Below are 12,935 nucleotides of genomic sequence, written 5' to 3'. Positions count from 1 at the left end.
TCCCACAGTGTCCATCAGTGGCTCAGGTAGGGCCAGACAAAGCTAGAAGCCAGATAATCAGTCTGGGTGTCCTGTGTGCGTGGCAGGAATCCCGTTACTTGAGCTGTCACCTGCTACCTCACAGAGGGTACGTTGGCAGGAACTTGGAGTTAGAGACTGGCACTGAGTGCCAACCTGAGACACCCTGATATGCAGTGCAGGCACCCCAACTGCTACATCAAAGTCCTGTGCTGGAAATTTGCACACGTTTGGCCATTCTGCATGGATACTTTTGCTTGGCAGATTTCTCAAAGGAGAGTGAACCAGTGATTTTACTACTTGTATTTCTCATCAGGCTGCTCCTTGAGATGTAGCCACATTGTTCTGTGCTGTGGCATTTCATTCATGGTGCTGCTCACGCTGCCATGGGAGATGCCAACAGGAAGGAGTGCTGTGGCGGGGGTTGCACAGGGTGACTGGGCGTTCTGGGATCTCAGCTCTGTAAGGGAGTTGGAAGCCTTTGCAGAGATCACCTCTGTGCTGAGTGTGAGAGGGGACAGCATCCAGTCAGAGAAGAGAAAGAAGCAGATCCCGCCATGAGGGCAGCTCATCCCAAGCCCTCAGAGGCAGCTGAGGGAAACTGAGGCAGGCTTGCGGGGGAGAGGGAGGGTGGCAAGAGGCAGCTCAGGGAAGACCTTGCCTGCTGTGTTGACAGGCAGGGCTTGCTGTTGGGTTATCCATTTTTTGTATTTTAGATAGATTATTCTGGCCCCGATAGAGCAAATGGCTTGGCATGGTGCAAAGAATGGATGCAGGCCAGTTGTTGGGAAGGCTGCTGTGTTGACCCCAGGGTCTAGGTGATATAGTGCATGTGGGGGGATGGGAAGAGAGATGAGATGGGGGCACGTGTGATGTGGAGGATGAGACAGGAGATGTAGCTGACACTGGCTAGCTGGCTGCTGCTGGCTTCTGAAGCCAAGGCTGGGGTCCTCTTGGCATGCACAGGGCCTGGCCCCCAGTGGACATTTGGGCAGGGAGTGAGTGCACCCCGTGGAGCCTGGTGGTGCCTCTTCTGGTGGGGAGGTGCACACAAGCTTACCCATGGCTGCCCTGAGAGAAGCCCTCCAGCCCCGGTGACTCATATCTCTCACGCCCCTGAGACAGAGCCCAGCAGCAGCCCCGCCATGGCTCGTTGGACCATCTCAGCCAGCAGGTTGACTTCTTGAGGTTGGAGGTGGAATCTTCCCAGATTCGGGCAGGGAAGGTCTTGCAGTGCCTGGGATGGCCTCTGTGTGGAGTGCAATTCTGTTGTTTTTTTCTGGCCCGTGAAGCTGGAGAGCTGCACCCCGCGGTCAGGTCAAGCTCAGGCAGCAAATCCTGGATGCAAAAGACTGCTGTGCCTGTCTCACCTGGCACTGGCCTGGGAAGAAAGCAGGGCTCCTCAGGTGGTCCCCTGACTTCCTGACTTCTGGATTTCTCATTTGACCCACACTTAGCCCCAGTGTACTTATGACAGACACCTCTGTGTGTGTGTGTGTGAGTGTGTGTGTGTGAGTGTGTGTGTGTGTGTGTGTGTGAGAGAGAGAGAGAGAGAGAATCTGGCACTCACTGATGAGGTTCTGTCTACCCTGGAAATACCCTGCTGAGGTGGGAAACCATAGCTCCAAGTTTATTGGCCAAAAGTTGAAGCCTCATAGAGATAGGTCATGCACCTTTCCCAAGATTGTATAAAAGTGGCTCCACCACACCTTGATACCACCAGAGATACTTGACACCCAAGTTCTGGTCCATGGGCTTCCAGGTTCCTTGGCTCTGGTGTACCCTTGGACAAGGTATGGGCCCCCTCCCGTTCTGCTTCTCCCTTCAGGTCAAGGGCGTCCACTGGTTTCCCTCATGCCTGGTGAGAATGCTTAGGAGTGGGAGCTTCCTCTTGAAGGGGAAGCAGGAAACAGTATGGAGAGCTGGGAAGACCAGGTACAGAGGTGGCTAAGCCAGGCTGTCTCCAGGACCCCAGGCTGTGGGCTTGCTCAGCTGAGTCACCTGGGAAGCCATGTTGCTTGTCTCTGGCCTCTGTGCAGCACAGGAGTGGAGCTTGGAGGCCAGGATGTTCAACCCTCAGCCCTGCACATCCTTAGCCTCAGGCAGCCTCAACCCAGCAGAGAGCTCACTCTGCCTCTTTTGAGGGGTTGGCGGTGTATTCTGTATTAATTTGGAGATCTGCAAGTGTGACAGGATCCCTGGAGGGGACAGCCACACCTGCTGTGAATTTGTGGCCTTGGCCGGAAGGACTTGGGAAGCAGCAAGTAACATGTCAAGCCCCTCTCAGACTTCTCTTGTTCCCCATTATTCCCCCTTCCTTCTCCGACTCCTCTTCCCCTTGCCTTGTCTTCCGGCTCTTCTCTTTTCCTCCATCTGTGTCCACAGCTGGGTCCTTGCAATGAGCTATCATGTGAAGGTTTCTGGTCCTGCCTGGGGTCCTTCCTCTCGTCTCACTTTGGAAGCCCGGCACTGTGCCCTTAGGTGTACAGGCTAGTTCCTGTCCAGCTAAAGGCCTGTGTGTTGTAGACCCTGGAGATGAGCAGGCTTTTGGAAGATTCAGTGGTGAGTGGACATTGATGATTTAGCCTTGAAATGTTCATTGAGTCACTAGATTAGAGCAAACAGATGCTCGTTAGCATGACCTGCCTGCCTGCCTACTTACCCACCAGCTGGCTTGGGTCAACGCAAATTCTTGAAACCAGAAACTGGGCCTAAATTTGGCAGTTCTTCCAGGTGTTAAGGGACAGGTCAGCCTCAGGGGTGGGCATGGGATAGGTACCTCCCCTGCCCATTGTGCACACCTGCCTTTTGCTTGGTTATAATGTGATTTCAGGCATCTGGCTGGTGGGGTCAATGCCAGTTGGGGTTCAAAGCTCCTGACCTCCACCACGCGTGGCTGTCACAGCACCACAAGTGCCCTTAAGTCTGGGCTGTGTCTTATTTGCCTCTGTGCTCTCCAACAGCAGCCCAGGCCTTGATGTAGACAAGTGTTCATTATTCCCATGAGTAAGTGAACATTGCACAAATTGAACAGAAAGAAGAAAGAGGAAGGGATGGCCCTGGAGCCTCATGGAGCTGCAGGGAACCCTCGTCCTTGGGCCTCTTATCTGCAGCTGCTGGGCTTGGGATCTGCCACAGGCCTCCCTCCAGAGAGGCGCCGACCTTCCTGTGCTGGCAGCGGGCCGCAGGTACTCAGTCTGCGCAGGCCACAGCTGGCGAGGACTCACAATGGCTTCGTGGAGGCCCTGCCAGGGTGGGGTCTGGCTGCAAGTTCAGTCAGACCTTCTTGGGAAGAAGGAAGGAAGGAAGGGTTGCAACTGAGAGGGAACTGTGGCTTTGAAAGTTTCCCTCCCTGGTTGCTTGCTTTGTTTGCATAGAGCGGAGACCCGGAGAGGGTGTGGAGGAGTGGGCACAGACTCCACCTGCCACAGGTTGGCAGCTAGTGCCTGCCCCTGCCAGGAACAATGCTGGGTTCCTGGGATTCTTCATCTTCCTTTCTTTTGTGGGAGAAACACATGTGCTTCCCATTGTCAATTCCCACTGAGCACAGCTAAGTATGGGAAACAGAGCAGGAGCCAGATGGAACAAGGACTTGTCTGACCTGCTCCTTGCAACTATGTGGGAAAGACCTTGCGCCAGGTGGCATTTGCTTGAAACTCCGGCAGATCAGCTGCACGCTGGTTGAGGATTTGGTAATGTGAAGTACACATGGACAGTCACACAACATGAAGGTCAAACAACAAAGCCAACTTGAGCTTGAATAATTCCCTTTTGTCCCTGCATGAGGCACCAAACTAGGCACATTTAGAGATATGGGGATGTGGATTTCTATTTGTTAAAATAAAAATAAGGCAGTTGTTTCTCTTCAGGCTCTTCCAGTTATAGCACATGGGACCACAGTGACCTCATTCTTGACCAATGGCCAATGCATTCAACTGTCTGCTAGAATAATCTATTAACTGGGCACCTGCCAAATTGTCTGGAATAGGAGCGAGTCTAGGCATATGTGTGTTTTTAAATTTTTTTTTTTTTAAATCGATAGCATTGTTATGGGTCCTGCCTAGACAAGAGGTTGAGGAGCTTGAACAGACCAGCAAGGGCATTGGAATTCATTTGGAACCATGGGTGTGTTTGCAGTAGGCTCTTTGCCCTGTGGCTGACCTGCCGCCTGCTCCTGCGGTAACTCTATACAGTGTAACCATGCATGGAGAATTCCAGAACCTGGTACGTGGAGTCTGGATCCTATGGATGAGAACAAGAGGTACGGAAGGCTGCTGTGTGTGCCCTTGCTGCATCCCTAGAGCCACCATTGGAACTGAGTTCTCTGAATCCTGTGCGTTTTGCTCTGTGGCCTCCTGAGTTCCACATGAGCACCCACTCAGACCTGTGTGCTAGCATCCACTCAGACCTGTATGTGCCAACTCTATGGTGAGGGGCCCCTGCAGTGGTTTTATAGCCCCAGCAAGATGAGTTGGCAACTTGGTTGGGTCCTTGTCTGCACCCTGAATGTGGAAAGTCACGGACAAGTTGTTGTAAACACTGTGCTTCATTCAAGTTTGTGTGGGCTGGTTGAAGGTGGCGACTGCTCGTGAGAAGGAAGACAAGCCACAGTAAGACCACAGACTCCTGCACATTGACAGGGAAGAGACTTTTTAAAAGTTTTTCTAAAAAAAGAATTTTAATATTTTTGAAAGGAACAGTGACAGAGAATGAGATTAGAGAGAGATCTTTCAATTGCTGGTTCACTTCCTAAGTGGCTGCGACAGGGCTGGAAGAGGCCAAAGCCAGGAGCCAGGAACTTCACCTGGGTATTCCCCTTGGATGACAGGGACCCAAGCACTTGAACAACTTCAGCTGTTTACCCAGATGCATTAGTAGAGAGCTGGATCAGAAACAGAGCAGCTGGGACTCAAACCAGTGCCCTGATGTGGGATGTTGGCATTGTGGTTGGCGACTTAATGTACCCAGAAGGAACATCTTTTGCACAAAGGTGTCACATGCTTGTGTAGTCAGACTGCTGCTTTAATCCCAGCAATATATTCTGGCCATTGTTGTATGTGTTTTATATGTATTGATTTAATTCTTACAAGAAGAAGTGGATGTTCTGATTATTTTCAGTTTACCAATGGTAGGAGGGAGTCACGTTGCCAGGCAGGTCTAGAGATGAGAACCAGGTCACCTCAGTGCTTCCCTGCCACATTTGATCATTTCTTAAGGGTCTGATGTCCCTAGAAGGAGCTGATGTCTCTAACTCTAGGCCCTAAGATGGGGATAAAAGGCCTCTAGCCTTGACTTAGCTTAATCTGTTCTTCATGCCAGTTTTTATGAGGTGATATGATTTATGTCCAAAATTATAAAAATATGCCTAAATTATTAAAATTCAGTGGAGATCCTCAAAGGAGATTCCTACACTATTTACTGATAGAATAATATCAAATCTTATCAAATGGAAACGAAACTTCATGATATTAACCAAGGATTTTCTCTGTGAAGTAAAATGTAGCACTTTGTTTAAAAAAGAACATAGGATGAGGGTTCATTTGTGAATCTGGAGGAAATGATTTAATTGTGAGATATATCTTTACAAAATTTTTAAATTATTTTTTTGGAAAGAGTTAGAAAATATTGCACTCTCTGGTTCACTGTCTGAATAGCCAGAGTAGCTGAAGTTGGGCCGATCCAAAGCCGGGAGCTTCTTCCAGGTCTCTCATGTGGATTCAAGGGCCCAAGGACTTGGGCCCATTCCTCTGCTTTTCCCAGTGCAGTAACAGGGAACTGGATCAGAAGAACAACGTTGGCACTCCAGTTGGCGCCCATATGGAATGCTAGCATTACAGGCAATAGCTTTACCCACTACTCCACAGTGGCACAGGCCCCAGAAACAAACCTTAATTCTAGAAGAAGGCCTAGATGTGTGTTGGAGAACAGCAAACACCATTTGGGCACCCTGTTTTAGAAAATAAACCCAGCCACTGCCCTTGTTGTTTCCTGGCTTCAGCCACCTTCTTGCCTGGCAGAAGCAGTGCCTGTCTGGCTCAGGGTGACTTGCGTTACCCTGCCTTTCTTCACCAGCTCACCAATGCTGTGTGGTGTTCAGGAGGAATTCAAGTGCTAAGCTGCCAAGCAAAGGGCAGTGCTCAGAGCAGCTGGCAAGGCCTTGTGGGGGTGGGGGTGCTGGGGAGTGAGGTAAACCATGTCTGCTTGAAGGCTCAGGGTAGCTTACCTGCAGCCCAGTGCTCCAGTGCTCTTGCCTCAGGGTACAAGGGGCCTAGGGTCTGCAGGAATGCAGGCAATGCGGTCCCCAGTCACTCTGTTGCAGACTGGGTGGTTCCTCTCTTGCTGTTGGGTGCAAGTCCTCCTGGCTCTCCACTTACCCACCCCCACCTCAGGTTTCCTGCTTCTGTGGCTGATGCGTCCTGATCTACTCTGTCATTCTGATGAGCTTCATGTTCTAATAGTTTCTTTTTTAAAAATGTATGCATTGGGACAGAATAGGCCAAGAACAGGGCTCTTATTTGCAGGTCCATTCCCCAGATGTTGACAGCTGCGACTAGGCCAAGCTGGGTCCAGTTCAGGATTTCGATGTGGGCCTCCCATCTTGGACACGGGAATTCAAGAACCTGAGCTATTAGTGGCTGCTTTCCAGGGTGTGTGTGAGCAAGAAGCTACAATCCATGGCGGAGCTGGGACTGGAACCCAAGCACTGTGTTAGGAGATATGAGGGCCTCGAGTGGTATCCTAATTGTTAGGTCAAATACCCACCCCTCTAGTAACTTTATTTAAAAAAGTATTTATTTGGGCCCGGCGGCGTGGCCTAGCGGCTAAAGTCCTCGCCTTGAAAGCCCCGGGATCCCATATGGGCGCTGGTTCTAATCCTGGCAGCTCCACTTCCCATCCAGCTCCCTGCCTGTGGCCTGGGAGGGCAGTTGAGGACGGCCCAGAGCCTTGGGACACTGCACCCGCGTGGGAGACCCGGAAGAGGTTCCTGGTCCCGGCATCGGATCGGCGCAGCACCGGCCCGTTGCGGCTCACTTGGGGAGTGAATCATCGGATGGAAGATCTTCCTCTCTGTCTCTCCTCCTCTCTGTATATCCGGCTTTCCAATAATAATAAAATCTTTAAAAAAAAAAAAAGTATTTATTTGAAAATCAGAGTTACAGAGGGGTATTGGATATAGAGATCTTCCATTCACTGATTCATTCCCCAAGTGGTTGCATACTGGAGCTGGGCCAGTCTGAAGCTTGGGCCCAGGAGCCGATATGGGTGCAGAGGCCCAAGGTCTTGGGTCATTCTCTGATGCTTTGCCCAGGCACATTATCAGGGAGCTGGAATGGAAGTGGGGTGACTAGAACTCGGATCACTGCCATATGGGATGGCTTCACCCACTATGCCACTATGCTGGTTCCTTTAGTAACTTCTTGAGAAAGAGAACTTGGTGACATTATTTGGGACCTTGCATGTCTGTAAATTTTTCATGTTCACAGTTGATTGACCATTGATTTGGCATCAATTTCTAGATTGAGTTTATATTCCTTAAGATTTGATTGTTTATGCCCTGCCACTAATGTTGTTGAGAAGTACAAAGTCATCCTAGGTAATGACTCTTTGGATGTGACAGTAAGGCAGTGGGAAATTCCTTATTGTTAGTTTTCTGAAAATTCTGAGTGACACGTTGTCATGAAAGGCTGTTGGTCTTATGCTTCTGGTCTGGAGACGCTTATCCTGCAGTTCGGGGAAACTTTCTTAAAGTATCCATCCCCCCTCCATTCTCTGTGGTCTTTCTGGCACTTGGAGTATTTGAGTGTTGGGTCTCCTAATCTTTTTACTGTCTCCAGCCTATTTTTACATTCACCATTTGAGAGATTTCCTTAACTTTATCTTTGACTCTTATCAACTTCCTCATTTTTGCTGTCCTGTTTTTAATAATTAGGATCACGGTTTAGTTTCCTGAGTGTTCCTTTTTATTGTTATAATAACATCCCCCCTCTCTTTTTGTTTCATAAGTGCAATATTTCTCTTAGTTCTGGAAGGATTTATGAATATATATTTTAAAATGTTCTTATCTCTGTGTAATTTCTGCTTCCTCTAGTGCGCCTTTTACTGTGAAAAAATAAAAGTTCCTAATAGGCAAAATATTGTACATGCTTAGGAACTGTGTGATATTTCTTTTTTTTTTTTTTTTTTTTTTTAATTATTTATTGTTTAACTTCAGTAATTACATTGTATTATGTGACACAATTACATAGATACTTGGGTTCTCCCCACCCCTCCCCAAACCCTCCCACCATGGTGGATTCCTCCACCTTGTTGCATAACCGCAGCTCAAGTTCAGTTGAGATTTCCCCATTGCAAGCGTATACCAAACATAGAGTCCAGCATCTTATTGTCCCGTCAAGTTCAACGGCTTCTTAGGTATACCCTCTCTGGTCTGATGACAGAGCCAGCAGAGCATCATCTCAGTCAATTGAAAGCTCCAACATACCATCAGCAAAAATTTACATCATTATGGAATTAATTGACATAGTAATGAGTAACCAATATGTTAAAAGTAAATGCGGGTTCCCAGCCACCTTCTGTGACCACCTCACCTATACTTCAATTTTAGTTTATACACAACATATAACATTCAAAACATAACATGTTATACATAACATCATATCATCTTAAATTAAGGCAAACATGTGGTATTTAACCTTTTGGGATTGGCTCATTTCCCTTAGCATTATGGTTTCCAGTTTGGCCCATTTGGCCACAAAGAACTGCATTTTGTTTTTTTTAATAGCTGAGTAGTATTCCATGGAGTAGATGAACCATAGCTTTCTTATCCAATCCTCTGTTGATGGGCATTTTGGTTGTTTCCATGTTTTTGCAATTACTGATTGTGCTGCTAGGAACATAGGAGTGCATGTTGGTTTCTCATAAAACAAGTGTTCTGGATATATTCCTAGGAGTGCTATTGCTGGATCATACGGTATGTTGAATTTGAGTTGTTTGAATATTCTCCATACTGATTTCCATAGAGGCTGTACCAGCCTGCAGCCCCACCAGCAGTGGAGTAGGGTTCCCTTTTCCCCGCAACCTCGCCAACAAGTGTCGTTGGTGCTTTTATTCATGTGGGCCAGTCTTACTGGCGTTAGGTGGTACCTCATTGATGTTTTAATTTGGATTTCCCTTATTGCCAGGGAACTTGAGCATTTTTTCATATGTTTATTTGCCATTTGGGTTTGTTCCTTTGTGAAGTGTTTGCCCATTTCCCGTGCCCATTTCTTGAGTGGCTTGTTTGTTTTGACATTTTGGTTGTTTTGTAGCTCTTTGTATATTCTGGAGATCAGCCCTCTATCACCTATGTCGTGTGCGAAGATCTTCTCCCATTCTGTGGGTTGCCTTTTTACTTTGTTGATTGTTTCTCTAGCTGTACAGAAGCTTCTTAGTTTGATGAGGTCCCAATTGTTTATTTTGGTCTTGATTTCTACTGCATCTGGAGTCTTTTTTAGGAAGTGAGGGCCTACCCCTAAGTGTTCCAGTGTGTTTCCAACATTTTCTTCCAAAAGTTTGAAGGTTTCTGGATGTAGGTTTAGATCTGTTATCCATTTAGATCTGATCTTAGTGTATGGTGAGAGATGTGGATCTATTTTTTTGTTTCTGCAGGCTATCAACCAGTTGTCCCAACAGCATTTATTGAACAGACCTTCCCATTTGCCTGGGTTGTCGTTTGTCTTTTTGTCAAAGATTATTTGGCTGTATCTGTGTGGGTTTCCTTCTGGCATTTCTATTCTGCTCCATTGGTCTTCCTCTCTATCTTTGTGCCAGTACCACGCTGTTTTGATAACCACTGCCCTATAGTATGTCCAGAGGTCCGGAACTGTGATTCCCCCTGCTAACTTCCTGTTCTTCAGGATAGTTCTAGCTATCCGTGGTTTTTTGTGCTTCCAGATGAACCTTTGGATCATTGTTTCCAGTTCCATGAAGAATGTTTTGGGCAATTTGATTGGGATTGCGTTGAATGTATATATTGCTTTTGGCAGTATAGACATTTTAATGATATTGATTTTACCTATCCAGGAGCATGGGATGTTACTCCATCTTTTGAGGTCTTGTTCAATTTCTTTTTTAAGCAGTTTGTAGTTTTCTTCAAATAAGTCTTCTACATTTTTGGTTAGATTTATTCCCAGATATTTCATACTTTTCTCTGTTATTTTGAATGGTATCTTGCTGGTTAAGTCTTTTTCCATCTTGGGGCTGTTCGCATACACTATGGCTGTTGATTTTTGTTCATTAATTTTGTACCCTGCCACTCTACCAAACTCTCGTACAAGTTCTAGCAGTCTCTGTATTGAGTCTCTTGGCTCTTCTACATAAAGAATCATATCATCTGCGTATAGTGAGAGCTTGACTTCTTCGTTTCCCATTTGGATTCCTCTGATTTCTTTTTCTTGTCTAATGGCCTCAGCGAGTACCTCTAGGACTATGTTGAATAGTAGTGGAGAAAGTGGACATCCCTGTCTTGTTCCAGATCTCAGTGGGAAGGGTTCCAGCTTTTCTCCATTCAGTATGATGCTGGCGTTGGGTTTTTCATATATGGCTTTAATTATGTTGTGGATTTTTCCATCTATGCCTACCTTGGTTAGGGTTTTTAGTAGGAAGTGGTGTTGGATTTTGTCGAAAGCTTTTTCTGCATCTATTGATACTATCATGTGATTCTTGTTTTTCAGTTTTTGAATGTGGTGTATCACATTTATAGATTTTCGAATGTTGAACCATCCCTGCATTCCAGGGATGAATCCTACTTGATCTGGATGAATGATCTGTCTGATGTGTTTTTGAATTCTGTTGGCTAGGATTTTGTTGAGAATCTTAGCATCAATGTTCATCAAAGAGATAGGTCTGTAGTTTTCCTTCTCTGTTAGTTCTCTGTCTGGTTTTGGGATTAAGGTAATGTTGGCTTCATAGAATGAGTTTGGAAGGGTTGCCTCTTTTTCTATTGTTTTGAAGAGTTTGTAGAGGATTGGGGTCAGCTCTGTTCGGAATGTTTTGTAGAATTCTGGAGTGAAGCCGTCTGGGCCTGGGCTTTTCCTTGTTGGGAGGTCTTTAATCACTGATTCAATCTCTACTTCAGTTATGGGTTTGTTCAGGTCGTTTGTTGCCTCTGGGCTAAGTTTTGGCAAGTGGTAGAAGTCTAAGAACTTTTCCATTTCTTGGTGATCTTCTGATTTGTTGGAGTACAGTGCTTTGTAGTAATTTCTAATTATGGCCTTAATGGATGCGGTGTCTGTTGTTATGTTGCCTTTTTCATCTTTGATGCTGGTAATTCTTGCCTTCTCTTGTTTTTTCTTTGTCAGTCGGGCCAGTGGAGTGTCTATCTTGTTTATCTTCTCAAAAAACCAGCTTTTTGATTCATTGATTTTGTGTATGGTTTTTTTTATTTCTATATGGTTGATTTCCTCCCTTGTTTTGATGATTTCTTGTTTCCTATTGTGTGTGGGGCTCTTCTGCTGTTGTTTTTCCAGTTCCTGGAGGTGTGTGTTTAGTTCCTGTATTTGGCGCCTCTCTTGGGCCTTGACATGAGCTCCAATTGCGATGAGTTTACCCCGTAGCACTGCTTTGGCAGTGTCCCACAAATTTTGGAATGTTGTGTCAGAGTTTTCATTGGTTTCCATAAATTTCTTGATCTCATCTTTAATTTCATCTCTGATCCATTGTTTGTTTAATAGCATATTGTTCAGCCTCCAAGAGTTTCTGTATTTCCTGGGGCATTTTGAATTGCTGATTTCCAGCTTCATTCCGTGGTGGTCTGAGAGGGTACATGGTATGATTCCTATCTTTTTGAAGTTATTTAGGTTTGCTTTGTGTCCTATCATGTGGTCGATCCTGGAGAAGGTGCCATGCACTGCTGAAAAAAATGTATAATCTGTGGCCTTAGGGTAAAAAATTCTATAAATGTCAACCAAGTCCAGTTGTTCTATTGTTTGTATGAGTTCTGTTGTTTCTTTGTTGAGTTTTTGTTTTGTTGATCTGTCTATAGTTGTTAGTGGGGTGTTAAGATCACCCACTATTATTGTGTGCATATCTATGTCTCCCCTTAAGTCCGTGAGTAATTGCTTCACGTAGCTAGGTGCGTTTGAATTTGGTGCATATATGTTCACAATGGTAATTACTTCCTGATGGATCAGTCCCTTCACCAATATATAATGTCCTTCCCTGTCCTTTTTGATGTGTGTCAGATTGAAGTCCACATCATCTGAAATTAAGACAGCTACCCCAGCCTTTTTTTCTCGTCCATTGGCATGAAATATCTGTTTCCAACCTTTCACTTTCAGCTTCTTCGAATCTCTTCTGGTTAGATGTGTCTCTTGTAGGCAACAGATAGTTGGGTGCTGTTTGGTAATCCATTCTGTTAATCTATGCCTTTTGATTGGTGAGTTCAGGCCATTTGTGTTGAGAGTTAAAATTGAGAGGTTGTGATTTTGCCCTGCCATACTTGTTTTTGTGGGTGTTGATATCTGTGTTATTGCCCTTCTTTGTGTGGACTTTAGTGGGGAGACCTTCCTGTTTGCCATCTTTGCTTATGATTCACCTCCTTTTTTTCTGGAATTAGTGCATTTCTAAGGAGATTTTGTAGAGCTGGTTTTGTGCTGGCATATTCTTCTAATTTCTCTTTGCTGTGGAAGTATTTGATTTCGTTCTCAAATACGAATGAGATCTTTGCTGGGTACAATATTCTTGGTTGACAGTTGTTCTGATTCAGGATTTGGAAGATCTTTGTCCATTCTCTTCTTGCTTGTAAGGTCTCTTCAGAAAAGTCAGCCGTGATCCTGATTGGTTTTCCCCGGTATGTGATCTTTTCTCTGCTTCGTACTTGTCTCAGGATTCTTTCTTTGTCTTCGTTGGAGTGGAACTTGAGCACCATATGTCTGGGT

At 45.8% G+C, this 12,935-nt stretch overlaps 1 protein-coding gene across 1 annotated transcript in view; it reads left to right on the top strand.

The window, feature by feature from the left end:
* The window catches only part of SLC12A8 (solute carrier family 12 member 8), a 155,737-nt gene that overhangs the window by 48,183 nt on the left and 94,619 nt on the right, over positions 1-12,935 (top strand). The gene's annotated exons all lie outside the window — the stretch shown is intronic.

This window comes from Ochotona princeps, chromosome 3, assembly GCF_030435755.1.
Source record: "Ochotona princeps isolate mOchPri1 chromosome 3, mOchPri1.hap1, whole genome shotgun sequence".
NCBI lineage: Eukaryota > Metazoa > Chordata > Mammalia > Lagomorpha > Ochotonidae > Ochotona > Ochotona princeps.
This window is presented reverse-complemented; position numbering and strand designations above follow the sequence as displayed.